Below are 18,368 nucleotides of genomic sequence, written 5' to 3' on the forward strand. Positions count from 1 at the left end.
GATTAGGCCCAATTGGGACCCTATGCAGATTCCAGGGCAGCTCAGCCTCTGCCCTGTCCTTAAAATACTCTGTTTCAGAGCTTCCCACTGGCCCTCCCACATTTGCTGGTTGTGAAGAGGAACCTCTGCCTAATCAAGCCCTCTCCCAGCCTGGTATAAGGGAGATTTGGGCTGCTGTGCCAGAACATTGATTTTAAAGGGTGGGGTGGGGGTATTTAGACATGCTGCCTTTCCAGAAGGCACCATTTTAATACTATATTCATTTTCCTTTTCTTGCTGGTCTTTTAATTAGTATTTCAACACTTTTTAGACTCTCTCTTTTTTAAAAAAAAAAAGTTATGAAAGTAATTATGAAAGAGTGCTGATATAAAAAGTACTTTAAATTAAAGAATTGATTAAAAACGGCTGGCTCACAATTTCAGATTTCCCATCCCTTTGACTATGTCATCTCTACTAGTGGATCAAATAAAGTTACACAGACTACTATACCTCACCCCTCAAAAGTGAGGAAAGCCAATTATAATTCTGAATGTAGCTGACAGTGGGAAATTGATGGCTGGTTGGCAGTAGGAGTTGCCAGTCTGAAAGTGGCTGTATTCTGCTTCCTTTCTCATTTCCTCCTACCCCTGCTTTTGTGATGGTGTAGATCAGCACAACCACACTTTGTACCTCTGTGAGTAGACAGAAACAAGCTTCTGACTTGGGCATCTAAAGATGGGCATTTTTACATATCTAATGGGCCATATTCCACTGAAACCAGCTGCTCTGTGGTGAGTTTCTTAACTTTTGGACTAGATGACCCTTGGGGTCCCTTCCAACTGTACAATTCTCTGATTCTGCAATTCTGTGATTCTTCCTATGACCACCAATAGTGTGGATAGGAGTGGTGATGATAAAAGAACATCACATAATGTGCTGATGAGAAATGGTAGCCTTGAAACAGATATATATATATATATATATATATATATATATTTGTTTTCGTAGATTTTCACGGGTACAGGAATGCAGGTTTTGGTGTCCTCGGGTGTCTTCCCGTGTAAAAGTTGGGGTGTCTAGGCGACGTTTCGACGAGGTCTCACTCGTCATCTTCAGGCTGGTGCTTTCGGCTTCTTGTTACTGGAACAGAGCGGGATCTCAGTGTTTGAGTTCCTATAAATACTGTAGAGGGGTGTGGTGTATTGCCTCAAAAGTTCTGGGCAGAGGGGAAGTTCCCAGGCTAGTGTTCTTTTCTTCTTTTGTTCCTTAATTACTTGAGGGATATCTTGAGTGATTTCTTGAGTGATATTCTGAGTACCACTTAGGTGGGTCATTAGGTGTGGATTAGTTGCTAAAGCCTTCGTGTCTTGACCTCTTGAATTTGTGAAGAGTTTTTCTGGGAAGATGGCTGTACTGCACTTAGTTGTGCTTTGGCTTGGCTTCGTGTATAGGGGCGAGCTGTGGTTTTGTGCCCTGTGTCAGCCAGATCTGTGTAGGGATTGCAGGGGGGTGCAGCATCCGGAGGTGCCACTATGGTTTGGTTACTGGATGGTGTCTGTAATTTATCTGTGGAGAGGGTCTGGGTTTGGGTCTGGTGTGGTTGATTGGTGGTGGCGTTCTGTGTGCCTCTGGATCTGGTGTTGGTTTTTGTGGGGAGGGCTAATTTCCAGATGTCTGGCAGGCGGGACGTGTCGTCACGCTTGTTCATGTTGTGAGGGTGTTTCTCTATCTCGATGGCTTCCATGATTATTCTCTTGTGGTGATGTTCCATGTTAAAGAGCAATTTGGAATCTGCAAAATTAATTTCGTGTCCTGTTTCTTTCATGTGTTGGAAAAGAGAGGAAGATTTTTCTTCTTTTTTGACGGCATTCTTGTGTTCTGCGATACGTGCATTTATTCGTCTGTTTGTTTGTCCAATGTACGTGGCTGGGCAGACTTTGCAGGGTATTTCATAGACCCCTTGGTTTTCCAACTGGATTTTATCTTTGGGGTTTCTGAGGATATTGGCTATTTTTTGGTTGGTGCAAAAGGCTGTTTTGATATTGTGTTTATGGAGGATTTTGCTAATTTTATCTGTAGTGCCCTTGATATAAGGAAGGAGGGCCATGCCATTGTTTTCTTCCGTGTCTTGGTTTTTGGGGGGTGTTTCTTTTTGGATTAGCTTCTTAACCCTGTTTTGCTGGTATCCATTGGCGATTAACACATTTGAGAGATTCTGTAACTCAGTTGTCAAGTGGTCTTTGTCAGCCAGGCGTTTGGTTCTGGAGATGAGGGTCTTGGCTACGGAGTTTATTTGTGCAGGGTGGTGGTGTGATTGAGCATGTAAGTAGCGGTTGGTGTGTGTTTTTTTCCGGTAGATAGTGTGTCCTAGGGAGCCATCAGGTTTTTTGTAGATTAGGACGTCAAGGAAGGGAAGCTGGTTGTTGGCTTCTATTTCCATAGTGAATTGTATTTTGGGGTGTAGGCTGTTGAGATGTGTGAACATCTCAACAGCCTACACCCCAAAATACAATTCACTATGGAAATAGAAGCCAACAACCAGCTTCCCTTCCTTGACGTCCTAATCTACAAAAAACCTGATGGCTCCCTAGGACACACTATCTACCGGAAAAAAACACACACCAACCGCTACTTACATGCTCAATCACACCACCACCCTGCACAAATAAACTCCGTAGCCAAGACCCTCATCTCCAGAACCAAACGCCTGGCTGACAAAGACCACTTGACAACTGAGTTACAGAATCTCTCAAATGTGTTAATCGCCAATGGATACCAGCAAAACAGGGTTAAGAAGCTAATCCAAAAAGAAACACCCCCCAAAAACCAAGACACGGAAGAAAACAATGGCATGGCCCTCCTTCCTTATATCAAGGGCACTACAGATAAAATTAGCAAAATCCTCCATAAACACAATATCAAAACAGCCTTTTGCACCAACCAAAAAATAGCCAATATCCTCAGAAACCCCAAAGATAAAATCCAGTTGGAAAACCAAGGGGTCTATGAAATACCCTGCAAAGTCTGCCCAGCCACGTACATTGGACAAACAAACAGACGAATAAATGCACGTATCGCAGAACACAAGAATGCCGTCAAAAAAGAAGAAAAATCTTCCTCTCTTTTCCAACACATGAAAGAAACAGGACACGAAATTAATTTTGCAGATTCCAAATTGCTCTTTAACATGGAACATCACCACAAGAGAATAATCATGGAAGCCATCGAGATAGAGAAACACCCTCACAACATGAACAAGCGTGACGACACGTCCCGCCTGCCAGACATCTGGAAATTAGCCCTCCCCACAAAAACCGACACCAGATCCAGAGGCACACAGAACGCCACCACCAATCAACCACACCAGACCCAAACCCAGACCCTCTCCACAGATAAATTACAGACACCATCCAGTAACCAAACCATAGTGGCACCTCCGGATGCTGCACCCCCCTGCAATCCCTACACAGATCTGGCTGACACAGGGCACAAAACCACAGCTCGCCCCTATACACGAAGCCAAGCCAAAGCACAACTAAGTGCAGTACAGCCATCTTCCCAGAAAAACTCTTCACAAATTCAAGAGGTCAAGACACGAAGGCTTTAGCAACTAATCCACACCTAATGACCCACCTAAGTGGTACTCAGAATATCACTCAAGAAATCACTCAAGATATCCCTCAAGTAATTAAGGAACAAAAGAAGAAAAGAACACTAGCCTGGGAACTTCCCCTCTGCCCAGAACTTTTGAGGCAATACACCACACCCCTCTACAGTATTTATAGGAACTCAAACACTGAGATCCCGCTCTGTTCCAGTAACAAGAAGCCGAAAGCACCAGCCTGAAGATGACGAGTGAGACCTCGTCGAAACGTCGCCTAGACACCCCAACTTTTACACGGGAAGACACCCGAGGACACCAAAACCTGCATATATATATATATATATATATATTACATTTTTGTTTTAAAAATGATGAAACAGTTCCAAAATTGTTCTGAGAATATGGTTGTTATCTGTCCTGGCCACTATGCAATCATCATATTAAAATGTACATATTTCTACTGCGGAAGTGCTCAGTGTTCTAATAGCTCATCTAGACATTCTAGTTATTCAGCATGCATCCTGATTTGTTTGCACAGAGCTTACATTTTTTTGCGGGCACCCATCTGTCTTGTAAGACAATGGAGTGTGCCTCCAGGGGTGAAGTCAAACGGCTGCATGAACAGCACCAAAGTGACCTCCCTGGTGCGCAAACCTGGACAGCGCATATTGAGGTCCTGGGCTGCCCAGACAACAAGACTTGGCCTCCCTGATGTGGTCCAAAGGAAGGCAGAAGAAAACATTTGGCACCGGCTTGGATGCAGGAGCTGCCAAAATTACATTACATGAAGGTCGGATTATCTCTGGGCTTTATGGAGCATCTATTCTGATTCATTAGTGGGTTGGTTATACAACAATGAGAATTCATCCCGATTTCCTTCTGGGGTGTTAATACATCTTCCTATTTGACATTTACAGTTTCCTAACTGTAATAAATCTGTTTCTTTTCTAAAGGGGATTCTTGCACAAGAGCCATTTAATCTTTACTTGCACAAACCTAAATTTCTGGTATGTGCTTGAATCCATTCCACAAAACACTGATGGTCTGTAAATGGACAACACATAGGTTCCTTTTTATAGTAAAAAGGGGCATGGGTAGCGACACTCACCACCTTCAGGACATCTTGCCTATTATGTGTTGAGCTGCCATGGTTAGTGCATCTGAAAAGGACCTCTAATAATGCATTGAGTGTACTGTAAAATAATAAATGTTCTGTAGAATGGTAACTCAACTTTTCTTTTTATTTCCAGCTTTCAGACACAAAATGATGTCAAAGTCAGTTATCAGAAAGAATCCACGCTTTTTCCTCTCCTTAAGCCTGAGTGAATCCTTCTGCAAACAGAAAGCCAAAATCAGCAGCAGTATGGGGTTTAAGGAAACCTTACAGCATAGACAAGAAAATCCTGGTATTTGAACATTTTCAGGACATGTAATACAAAGCAGTAGACAAATGAACAACAGTTGTGCTCTAAGTCCCCTGCTTTGGAAGGTAAACCCGTAAATATTAATTTTGCTAATTCCCTAGGTTTTGTTTCCACTCCTGTTTCTTCCAGGAAACAAAAGGAAACCAACAAAATAAAACATTATTCAATGGCCCGTCTGAAAAATGACCTCAGTTCTGGAAATCACATTAAAAACAAACACAGCAAAGTCTGTCTTTTGCTACCGTCTCCAGTTATTCCAAATGCAGAGGAGGGGCAGAGTGGAGGAAATATTTCTTCTGTTGAAGTTGTTGTTTTTTTCCAAGTCAGTCTTACAAAATATTTGCTTTGAAAGGAGACATTTTCAAACAGATCCTCATCAGTACCTTGGCCTTGTTTTATGGCCTGACTTCTGACAAACGGTAGATCCATACACACCTGCCCTGACACAAAGAACTTTCATTTCTGGGTGAAGAAGCAATCGTTTGAATGTACATCAAACAAGGCAACAGAGTCCAGTTTACATTTCCATTAGAAATGTGCTTTGCTTATAAGAAATCAATTTTCCCTTCCTTTCTCTTACACCTGCACACCAATGATTACAAGCCAGGCCGCTTTGCTTTCATTGTTACTGCTGGATTTCAGGTACTCTTTCCCTGTGCCCTGGGCAGTCCAAGTACAACTCCTCTCGGTTCACGACAGTTAAGCCTGTGGGTTAAACACAGGTGGTGCAAGGGAAAGACAGTGAGTTTGCCTTGCAGCGCTTAATCTTTGGGCCTACATCGCACAAAGTCCCACCACGCCAAGGATTTGGCACAGATTTCACAAAACAAAAGCCTTTCCTTCCTGGACAAATGTTGAGTTTGGAGAGGCAAGCAGAACAAACCCAGCAACCACCCATTCACTGGATTGCTGCTGCTTGCTTTTTGTGGGGACCAGGGAAAATATATATATATATATATATATATATATATATATATGTTTTCGTAGATTTTCACGGGTACAGGAATGCAGGTTTTGGTGTCCTCGGGTGTCTTCCCGTGTAAAAGTTGGGGTGTCTAGGCGAAGAAAAGAACACTAGCCTGGGAACTTCCCCTCTGCCCAGAACTTTTGAGGCAATACACCACACCCCTCTACAGTATTTATAGGAACTCAAACACTGAGATCCCGCTCTGTTCCAGTAACAAGAAGCCGAAAGCACCAGCCTGAAGATGACGAGTGAGACCTCGTCGAAACGTCGCCTAGACACCCCAACTCTTACACGGGAAGACACCCGAAGACACCAAAACCTGCATATATATATATATATATATATATATATATATATATATATATATATATATAATTTCCTCTAGTCCTGAGTAAATTAGTCAAAACTGCATACCTGAACGTGTGTGTATTGAGAGAAATTAGCACTAAATGCTGACAAATTTGCACAAGGATTTTATAAAAACATATTGCAGATTGCTTTGGAAATGGGGAGAACTGAATGTAAGCATGGAAAAACGAGAAACCAAAATTCATCCCTCTCTACATGATTGGCATGGCACACACACGCACACACCACTAAGGTTACTGATGTCGACACATATCTGAAGTCAACCTCACTGAAACCTCTAAGGCAGTGATATCTAGTACTTTCCCACCAGCTTGAAGCTGTCAGCTTAACCCCTTGAAGGCATCACAGGTTGTATAAAAGCCTAACCATACTGCAGCTCCCTACATATTCATATAAATGCCCTTTTCTTTTGTTCTGCGATACACTGCATTCACTTCTCATTCTCTTTCATCTGCAGTGTGCTCTGTGTGGGCTAAAACAAGGAAGCAGGAAACAGCTAGGGGAAAAGAAAGAGACAGGTAGAATTGCGAATGCACCAGCAGAGACATAAGAGACCTGGGACAGCCAGCTTTGGCAGCGGAAGTGGGAATCAATATTAATGCATTGTTTCAAAGTTCTTCACCCAGGGAAGCTTCAAAATGGTTTTCTTGTACCAGAAGTTTATAGTTCATTGCCTTGCTGCTAAGTATCCCATTCATTTAGTGTCTGGGACGGTTGCCCTTTTTCTCTGGAAGTGCCTAGATCCCCCTGAGGAAACCAAGCTGAAGCCATCTTCAGCTGCAGCCGAGATTAAGCTTTGACTAAATAAGCATGGAGGATAATTCACTTTCTCCTTCTGTTCTTGTTTTCTTCATCCTTGGATCCCAGGTAATTTATTGTAAAGGTATACAAATTTTTGTTGGTAGCTGCTGTCAGCTACCTCATGATTTAACAGTCATTTGTAGCTCTGCCGCAATGCATTTTAAAGGGATGAAGCTGTGCCGGGAATGAAAATATTTCTTTTATCAATATCCAGCTCTTGGTTTGGCCAGTGAAATACTAATGCAGTATTCCTTATCCCCTATGATTCAGAGATACAGAAAAGAAAGAGACATATGCTGCTAACTTCACATAGAATGTGAAGCAGCTACTGCGGACAAATGGAAGGCTGCCATTGCCATTTTGTTCACAAGGAAGCTGCGATGCTAAGTGCACTTATTATGGCCAAAGCTCTAATGAACTGACTGGGAATTCTGGGTAAGCATTCATTCGACAGGGCTTTAAGAGGGTTTTAGTGCTTCGTAAGTGCACTTAAGACTGCTGCTTCCATGTAATGGCAGTGGCAAACTTCTAGGCCCACTTCTCACATTCACTTACACATGAAGATGGCTATGCACCATGTGGCTTGTAAAATGGAAATGGGGAACTTGAAGGCTCTGCAGATGGCGCAGGACTCCACCTGCCATCAGCCTCAGTAAGCATGGTCAATGGTCAGGAAGGAAGGTAGTTGGAGTCCAACAATATCTGGATCCCCATCTCTGCTCTAAAACAGTTGCTTGATTAAAAATCTTCTCAACCCACATGTGTTCACACACATTTCTTAGCAAGTGTTCCACCCACACGGTTGAATTATGACAAGCTATGCATGTGGGTGACTGAAAGTTTGAAGTAAGCCTGACACAGCCTCTTGATTTTGACAGCCTTTGGCATAGCCAACTTTTTTTAAAAATAGGATTGGTGGAACTCCCATTTTTATATTTCAGATGGTAAAGTCAAGTGGCTTGTAACTTTTGTTGTTGTTATTCTGTAAACACTTATGTTCCCCCGTGTGAAGATCAGAGGTTTCAGAGAACCCCAGAAATCCAAACCTTGCAATCAGAATACATTTGCATATCAAGAAGATCCACACCTACACAATTATGCTCAGACTGGCAAGATTCAAGAGTGCTTCATAGATGCTGTACTCGGTAAGTGGATCACTTTGTGTTGCTTGGCATGGAGATCCATGGAGGACACTTGTCACCTATTTATTTGAAACTTCTGTATGTTTCTTCTGTGAGCGTTAAAAGAGGTGTAAGCAAACTGAAACACAATCCAGCAACAAATCTAAACAAATCTACCTTAATCTGTTTTTAAGTTAAACAGCAACAGCTTCCTGTTAAAAGAACCAAACTAGTATGGAACAGATAAACAGCCTTTCCCACCCACATGCTTAAAAAAGAGAGATTGTCCAGGCTTTTCAAATGCAGAGATGTGACACATCCCCAAACTGCAAAGGGAACACAAATCCATAATCTGGGACAACTACAGTAAATGCCCTGTTGTTAGCAGCTGATGTTCCAAACTGACAGAGTGGGAGGACATGGGACAGGGGCAAGTGCGTCAAACCCAGATAGTGTGTGGGATTGATTTCTGCACGCATTGCTAGAAGAAACTAAAACTGCATGCTTCTGCTACCTATTGCTTAAATTCGCAAAATACAGCTTCTATATTTAATGTGACTCCTTGTGTGATGGGATCACATCTTGGAGAACTCCAGCTTTCTTATGCCATAGTCATGTTAGATTATTAGACCAATTTTACAGCCATGGCTTTCCCCGAAGAATCCTGGCAACTGTAGTATGTTAAAGGTTGTTGAGGGTTGTTAGAAGACCTATATTCTCCTCACAGAGCTACAATTTCCAGAGCAGTTTAATAATCAATCCCTCTCCCCAGGGAATTCTGGGAACTGTAGATCTGTGAGGTGAATAGTGTTCTTCCAACAATTCTCAGGACCATTAACAAACAACAGTTCCCAGAACACTTTGGGGTAAGCTATGACTGATATAAGTGTGTTTTAAATGTATGGTGTTAGCTGCAGAGGTGGGATTTTGTTTTGCACAGCAATCTGGAAAGCAGTTTTCCAGCCATGAGCTTGAGTGCTTTTATGCAGGGTTATATCTTCTAAAGAAGAGCCAATATTTATTTGAAGCCGAAAAATGTCACTCACTGCTGAAAGGTCTAAACATACTGAGGCAGGAGATGAAGTTGTTTCACAAATGAAGGCATTTGAAGTTGTGGTAGACTTAGAACAATTTACAGATGGCCTCAATGACTCATGCCTCCTAAATATTCTAGCATTCCACAATAGCTACTGTGTCAGCACAACATTCCAAAAAAGGACACCATATGGAAAGCTACTTAACACCGATTTCTAATCCAAAATACACAACCAACCAAAAATGGTAAAGGGAAAAAAACAGGAGAAAACCAGAGTAAAATAGAGTATAATTCTGATACTTCCCCACCCTCCTAGTCCTGTTATGTTGACTATTACAACATTTGGAAAACATTAACATTTGCAGAAATCTGTGTGCTTGGAAAAAAATGTTCTCTTTGTTTTTCCTTTCCATGATACACATGCAGAATACTTAGTCACATTTTGGCCCCATCTGTGCTATACATTTAAAGCAACATCATACAGTTGTGGCTTTCCCCCAAAGAATCGTGGGAATTCTTTGGGGGAGCAAGGAAGCCATCAGTTACTTATTATTTGCAAACTTAAAACAAAAACAGCAACAGCAAATACTGGTCATATTTACTGGATTGCTTTCCATGCCAGACATGCGGCAAATAAACAAACATGAGCAATTCCTGCTCCCGTTTCGATTTCTGGCAGAGTTCTCAGACATCCCTGCATACTGCCTTGTTGAACCTTCTGCAGTAATTCTGAAGTGGCTGAACTCTTCAATGTCATTTGGGCAGCACTGCGCTGGCTAAGAAGCATTTTAAGAACTTCTAGTCCAGCTTCTTCAAGATGACAAGATCACATGGGAACATTTCCAACAAGAAAATCTTCACATGGACTCTCGGGTGGTTCAGTACTACATGCTTTCCTGAAGTAGTTGTGCCAAAGGTGAAGGATCCACTAAAAGCTTATTGTGAACATGCAGCAAGAAGAAGATTTGTGATAGACTAGGAAAGTTTTAAACATACAAGGGCAGTAAAAACATATAATGTCAGTGACATCCCAGCAATCTTAACAAAAGAAAAAAAAGAATTCAAATGACTTCCTGAGAATATAGTAAGAACTATTTGAAACTAAATTCTGAAACATTGCCAAAATTTGACTTTGTATGAAATTACATTCCAGCTCTGCTTCCAGTAAAGCTGATTAAAGAGTCCCAGTAAAGGCTATCCATCTTCTAGGTGTGACTTTTGAGTGGCTACAATATAGGCTCTCCTGAGAAACAAACACGCTAGCCAGAAATTGACAGGATTCTAAATTCACATCATTATCCGCACCGTTACAAACCTGGAAAAGGACAGTCTTGCCACTATGAAATAAAATATGCCTTGCTTTACCATTTGTTGAAAGTCGTTTCCTAGGATGACCTGAGACCACTACATGAAATACAAGAGCACATTGTGCTTCTGGCATTTAATGAAATTTATTTTATGGATTTTGTGGTCTATGCTCATGGAATGCTCTCTCATCTCCTGCCTGGGAAAGATTTTTCTTTGGACGTGTCTGTGTTATCAGTTCTGTTATTCAGGAACTGCAGAGAGGAGTTTTACAATGGGGGGCACCTGAACTTTCCCCTACCACCTCTTGCAATGCCTGCCACCTGCTGTTTTGTACAGTTACATTCCCTGCAAGTTTCAGTTGCAAGCTTCTCTGCAAGTTTAGCAATCCTCTGGAGAGGTTGCAGATGGTTAAAAATTCTGCTAGGAACTTTCACTAATGCAAGACACAATAACAAACTTTTGATCCATACCCCCACATCCTGGCATCCTGAATGGAGAAGGAGCCTAACAGAACATAATATTCTACCTGATTTTTTCTACCCTGTATTCTCAGAAAATCAGAGCTTTCCAAACTGCATATGATAATAATAGCAGCCCTGGCCAACCTTTTGTTAACATTGTTCCTTGTGAAGTTGAGGAGAAGCCTTCCCAATCCTCTAGGAAGAAATGAAAGTATGCAGTAAGCCAACAAGGGACATTCACGGCTGAGCAGCATTGTCCATATGTTATATTGGTTGACCCTCAAAGTCCATTCCAACCCTACAATTCTACCATTCTAATAAATTCTTATCTCCTCGTGGTTTAATACTCCTCCATTTCAGTATATAAATTCAAATTCTGCACATCACATGGGTAGGGTACTCAAGCCAGAAAGGGCTCACCACATTGTCATGCTCACTCAGTCCTCTGATGAAGTGTCCATTGAGCACAATTATCCACAAGGGAATTTCTTCTCATGTGAAGGAGCTCCTGACAAACAGATATTTTGGAAGGCAACCTCAGAACAACAGCATGACACCAAGAATAGGGCAAGAAGTGCAGCCACACTCTTCCTGGAAACCAGGAGTGCCCTACACACAAGTAGCACATAAATATGGCTGGAAAGAAGGATAGAGTAGTCTAGAATCACACCCGAATAGGCATAGCACAACAGTCCAGGAAGATATTTTATCAGTTGAGTGAGTGCAGCCTGAGTGAGTTTTATAAGTCTCCTAGGAAAGAACCTAGAATAATCACTGAGGGTCATGATGAGGTCAGCATCTATAGCTCTCTTCATTTTAATCATGACAGAAGGATAGGGAAGTATCAAAGACTTAGGGTGGCTTACCTGTGGCCTTCCAGATGTTGTTGGACTCCAACATCCACCAGCCCCAACCAACATGGCCAACAGTTAGGGATAATGGGAGTTGTAGCTCAATGGCATCTGTAGGTCCACAGCTTGTCCACTCCTAGCCTAAGGGATCTGAGGAGTGGAATACAATTGTCTCAACCTCTTCTCTGGCTATAGAGACATCTCTTGAACAAGAGGGAATCCTTGTTCTAAAATCCAACTAGCTATTTATTATATTGATTAGCTGCTCCCCCCCCCAACACACACAAAAATTAAATTCAAAGCAACTTGCAAAAATAAGAGTGGTGAAGAAGAGGAGTTCCACTGAAGAGCTACTACCCTACTTGCAGTCCTTTCCGCTTACCAATTGCATGCGGAGGAAAAGATTAATATTCCAGATGGAGACAGGGCTCTGACCTATGACAACATAATCTCCCTCCACTTTCTATAAGGAAAACCATGTGCAGTTTTCCTTGCATGGTAGTGTCTGTGGTTCTTTGCTGCACTTGGTACACAGTCCAAGCTTTGGCCTGGATCCCAGCATAATGATGCAACTGTGATGCTGTGATAAGGGGAAAAAACTGTACATCTTGATCTTACATGGTGCTGTGCTGGCCTAAAGGAAGGAAAAGTCACAAAGAAGCAAGCAAGCTGTTGAGTTCATTAAAGCTCTTCATCAAGGTTGATGTTAAACAAGCAAATGTCTAAGAAGAAGCAGGGAATAAGATCTTCCCAGGCATGCTTAATAAGTTCCAGTCTGCTGTTTACAAGAGCCATAAAATGAAATAGAGACTTAAGTATGCTTACTTGGATTCCCACTATCTTCAGTGGTGGTTACTCCCTAGTAAGTATGTTCATCGCTGGATGCTGAGGCTGTGGTCCTATACATCAGGAGTGGCTCAACCAATCGTTTAATTTCTATGCCACCTTTTCAAAGTTAAAACCATGCTCAAGGAGACTTACAACATGTATAAAAATTACATAATAAAAATTGTCGTAAACAATAAATAAACCATCAAAAAGGACACAGTGAACAATTTTCACAAAATCATAAGAAGGTCTAAAATAAAGATACATACAAAAAAAGTTTCAACGAAAACATCAAACCCCAAGAAGCAATCCTGCAGCCCAAGAGTCTGTTCAGGAGCCTTAGCTTTTTGTAGCTGGAATCAGTAAGGGCTCTGCCCTCCCAGGCCAGGTGGGAAAAGACCTGCAAGGCAGAGAGCAGGACTCACATCCAAGAGTGAAGAACCTTTACCAACCGTACTTTGCACACGCCTCAACTGCATTTGGCTGGAATGTCTCCTTGAACTTTGATAACACCTCTTCCTTGCTTACATGTAGGATGGGGAGGGGTGTGCATGTGTATAGGTGTGTGTAGAAACCCCCTGGTTTTCGTGTGGCAGTAACATACAGAGGTATGGTTCACAGCTGTTGATTTTGCTTCAGGCCCCACACACTTCTGGCACGGAAGGTTGCCCCAAGTGAATGCAGTCCTAGGGCTGAAAAAGTCTACCCCTGCCCCCTACTATACATACTTAAGTCTGAACCAGGCCATTGTGTGGCAGACGTGTGGAGTATAACAATAACTTATTATTTATTATCTATTATCTATGCCCCACCCATCTGGCTGGGCTTCCCCAGCCACTCTGGGTGGTTCCCAACAGAATTAAAAGCACAATAAAACACCAAACATTAAAAACTTCCCTAAAGAGTTGTCTTCAGGTGTCTTCTAAAAGTCAGATAGTTGTTTATTTCCTTGACATCTGATGGGAGGGCGTTCCACAGGGCAGGTGCCACTACCAAGAAGGCCCTCTGCCTGGTTCCCTGTAACCTCATTCCTCACAGTGAGGGAACTGCCAGAAGGCTCTTGGAGCTGGACCTCAGTGTCCGGGCTGAATGATGAGGGTGGAGACGCTCCTTCAGGTATACTGGGTTGAGGCTATTTAGGGCATGGGTAGGCAAACTAAGGCCCAGGGGCCAGATCTGGCCCAATCACCTTCTCAATCTGGCCCACGGACAGTCCAGGAAGCAGCGTGTTTTTACATGAGTAGAATGTGTGCTCTTATTTGCATCTATGGGTTATTTGTGGGGCATAGGAATTCATTCATTATTTTCCTTTCAAAATATAGTCTGGCCCCCTGCAAGGTCTGAGGGACAGTGGACCACCCCGCCCCCCGCTGAAAAAGTTTGCTGACCACTGGTTTAGGGCTTGAAAGGTCAGCACCAACACTTTGAATTGTGCTTGGAAACATATGAGGGCTTTCAGGACCGGTGTTATATGGTCTCCGTGGCCACTCCCAGTCACCAGTCTAGCCACCGCATTCTGGATTTGCTGCAGTTTCCAGGTCACCTTCAAAGGTAGCCTCACGTAGAGCGCATTTCAGTAGTCCAAGTGGGAGATAATTAGAGCATGCACCACTCTGGAAAGACAGTCTGCGGGCAGGTAGGGTCTCAGTCTGCGTACCAGATGGAGCTGGTATACAGTTGCCCTGGACACAGAATTGACCTGCGCCTCCATGGACAGCTGTGAGTCCAAATTGACTCCTAGGCTGCACAACTGATTCTTCAGGGGCACAGTTACCCCATTCAGGACCAGGGAGTCCTCCACCCCCGCCCACCCCCTGCCCTCCCAAAACAGTACTACTGTCTTTGGATGAAGTCTCTGGATGACTTTTAGAAATGAATAGCAGGCAAGAGCAGTAGAAATTTTGATCAAAGCAGTGGTTGAATAGGAGCATGTGCTTAACTGTCTCCTGTGGGGACCATTCTCCCTCCCATCAAAATTGTTTTCTACAAACTACTCTTCCACTCATGGAGAGGGAGGGGGAAAGCACTTGAAGACTCTTACATGCTTCTCTGATCCTGTAAATGGCTGCATGTTACTTTTGGATCAGAAGGGGAAGCAGGGTGCTTCTGGCATATTAACTTTTTCTGGGGCTTAAGCAAATCTAAAACACCCCTATCAATGGAAATCAGATGCTATAAGAAATCAAAAGAGAACCTTCAGGCTACGGGACTCGTATGCCAGGTCTGATTTCTGAAAGAATTAAAATGCTAGGAATTGTGAATGCTGGCAGGGAAAAAATGCCAGAGCCCAAATAATAATGGCAGCTGGAAGCAGAGCTATAATAATAAGCTACACATTTGAGTAGCCTGAAATCCTTTTGTGAAAAAAGAAGCTAACATTAACAATAGAAGAAAGTCAGCTTAAGGAGGATGAAGCAGCATTCAAAAGTGGAATTTGCTTAAGGGGAAAGACCTCCAAGACTAACATACTTAATGTCATTTTAAATTCTCATTTCAGTACTGTGTTTGTGTACTGGAGTATGCAGAAGATATAGAATAAATGCATATATCTCAGATTGGGGCAGGCATGCTCATACTTTTCCACACAATTGGTTAACATGGGGGGGGGGCTTTTTCAGTCTGAGTGGTGGGCACCAGGACAGGCAGACAAAGCAGAAGCAAAAGGACGCCAAGCAACATATGCAACTCAACGTATGCCAGCGTGATGTAGTGGTTAAGAATGGTGGACTTGTAATCTGGTGAACCGGGTTCACTTCCCCGCTCCTCCACATGCAGCTGCTGGGTGACCTTGGGCTAGTCACACTTCTCTGAAGTCTCTCAGCCTCACTCACCTCACAGAGTGTTTGTTGTGGGGGAGGAAGGGAAAGGAGACTGTTGGCCGCTTTGAGACTCCTTAAGGGGAGTGAAAGGTGGGATATCAAGTCCAAACTCCTCCTCCTCCTCCTCCTCCCCCTCCTCCTCTTCTTCTTCTTCTTCTTCTTCTTCTTCTTCTTCTTCTTCTTCACAAGGGCCAGGGGTTTCTAGCATCACCACAACAAACATCTCTTCCTCCTCCAAGTTGGCAGGCAAGAGGCATTACACCATTTCAAGGGGATATTCCAGCCAGACACAAGCACTCCAGGAATCTGGCAATGGGCACACCCAGGGGAGAGTCTGAAGGATAGGGTTAGAGGACAAGTTGCATTTAAAGCCAAATCGATAAAATTCACATTTCTGAGAAATATGAGGACCAAACACTGACATCCTTACAATTCACACTTATCCTAATTTTGTGATACATTTCTCCAACCAAGCAATGCTTACAGAAATGCATACGTTAGGGGAGAGTGTGCATTAAAATGAATGTATTAGTGAGAAACAACATGCAAAAATGCATTGCAAGAAGGTAAGCTCACTCTTTCAGCATGGGACTTGCAGGAGATCACATTAACTCCACAGCACAGAACTGAGAGCTACTACCTGAAGTGGACTGAGATCTCAGGTGGTATATAGAGATACATAAATATCCTGTGTGTGCTCTAAAATGGGCCAAGGTTTCGTGGGTATTGGGGAAATGGTTCTCTCTCAAGAATCGCTTTCTACAAGCCACTTGCTACGACACAAACCATATGGTATCATAAAATTTCAATTACAAAATTGCCACTACTGAATTACACTCATAGCTTCCTTTTACAATATCTCTTTGTGCTGTCTTTACTTCTCCGTGGATGCAAGGAGCTAAAGGCAGACCACCCTTGGAGGTCTCAGCAGGAATTTCTCTGACTTTCTCTGATTTTTTCCCCATTGCTAGCGTGTAGTGGTCAAAATGCAATTACTGTTTAAAAGGATAATTGAAGGCATTAAGCAAATGTGGCTTGCGGTATAGCAGTTCAATAAAACGGAAGAGTGTGGTGGAGAGAAAGAACAGGCAAACCAAACAGCACAGGTAGCATTATTTTAGCACAGCTGCTAAAACAAGTGAATACACCCAATTGCTGATTTAACAAACTAGATGGGATCAAAACATGATTGCCACTTAGTATGTGTATTTAGTAATTGGGTTTCAGGACTGAAGTGATCAAATCTCTATCCTGAGAATTTGCAGTCCAAAAGCAACAAGAGGAAATGTCAGCTTATACTGGGAAATGTTTAGTCTAGCAACCCAGCCAAAGAACTGGAAATGTTTGAAACAAATGTCATATAGCGTAAAAATGACTAATTACGTCAGGGAACAAATAACCATACAAAAACGGGAGTGGTGATTCTATACTTTTAGCAATTAAGAATTTATTCCTCCCACACAATGAGTCACTCTCATAGTTCATCCTGATTGGTTACTGTGATACTCATTGACTATCCTCCCCTCCAGTGATCCTTTGATTGTGACAAGAGCAGCCAATGGTGACCGGTTCTCTCTATTTTTGATGTCCCTTCACTGGTTACTTCCCCCTTTTTGCACTCAGTTTAAGTTTTAGTTTAAAAGGTAAAGCTAAAGGGACCCCTGACCATTAGGTCCAGTCGTGACTGACTCTGGGGTTGCGGCGCTCATCTTGCTTTATTGGCCGAGGGAGTCGGCGTACAGCTTCCGGGTCATGTGGCAAGCATGACTAAGCCGCTTCTGGCGAACCAGAGCAGCACACAAAAACGCTGTTTACCTTCCTGCCGAAGCGGTACCTATTTATCTACTAGCACTTTGATGTGCTTTCAAACTGCTAGGTTGGCAGGAGCAGGGACCAAGCAACGGGTTTTAGTTACTTGCTTTCAAATGCATAAGGATTATTTAGTTCATCTTCCCACTCCGATTTTTCTTTCTAATATAGTTCACTTGTTTTTTGTGTCTATGATGTGGGGAAGAATTTTTCTGTAATCCATATATTCCTCCACCCTCATTTGCTGCTTTATTTTTTCCAAATGATAGCCAGCCCACAAGGGATTCAGTCCCAGTTGGACATAAGTGGACAATCATTATCACCAGGATATTTCTAACACAAAGTTTTCTTTTGCTTTTCTCTAATTGCCCCCACCTCCTTTATGGTATAGCAGAAGCCTTGTTATGCTTGCATGAATTTGCAGACTGCTCCAGTAATAGAGATAAGAATCTAACAGCTTAGCAAAAGACAGTAAATGTGACCTTTAGGGTCTGAAAAATACAGGTCTGGAAATTACTGTAAGCACAGAGCATAACAGGAAGCTAGATCGCTTGCCAAAATCATATATGAAACTGCTAATGCAAGTAGGGTACAAACATGAGAGCCCAAACAAGTGGGGAGAAGACCAACCAACTAGAGTTTAGCATGCCTTGTCTGTGCAGGACTCTAGTCAATTTGGAAGCTTATAGGGACTGGGCACAAGCTCAAGTATTTTTGCAATATGTGTAAGTATCTGCTTCCTCCAATGTTCAGGGCACAGGCTTTGTGATCTTGATTAATGCATCTCTCAATAAACTGAATACTTTTTCCACTGATCATCTACCCAATTGGTTTTAACAGGGGAGGTGGTGCTGGAGACCCTTGGCGGGGGGTTACACAAGGAATATTTTCCATTTCTAAAAATGTATCATTTCATGAAATTAGAAATAAACAAGTAGCAGAGCAGTGAGAATGGTGGTTGCTGCATCAATTCACAGATCAAGGAGTCACG

The 18,368-nt window shown here is 42.6% G+C and overlaps 2 long non-coding RNA genes across 2 annotated transcripts in view; both read left to right on the forward strand.

Annotated features, from left to right (window-relative positions):
- LOC310714024 overlaps positions 1-18,368 on the forward strand; it is a 497,831-nt gene that overhangs the window by 254,030 nt on the left and 225,433 nt on the right. The window lies entirely within an intron of this gene.
- On the forward strand, positions 675-5,236 carry LOC310713671. Its single transcript, XR_014529396.1, has 2 exons — positions 675-770; positions 4,834-5,236. It is a non-coding gene; the product is annotated as an uncharacterized lncRNA (long non-coding RNA).

Source organism: Podarcis liolepis (genome assembly GCF_965112155.1).
Source record: "Podarcis liolepis genome assembly, chromosome: 8".
Taxonomy (NCBI): domain Eukaryota; kingdom Metazoa; phylum Chordata; class Lepidosauria; order Squamata; family Lacertidae; genus Podarcis; species Podarcis liolepis.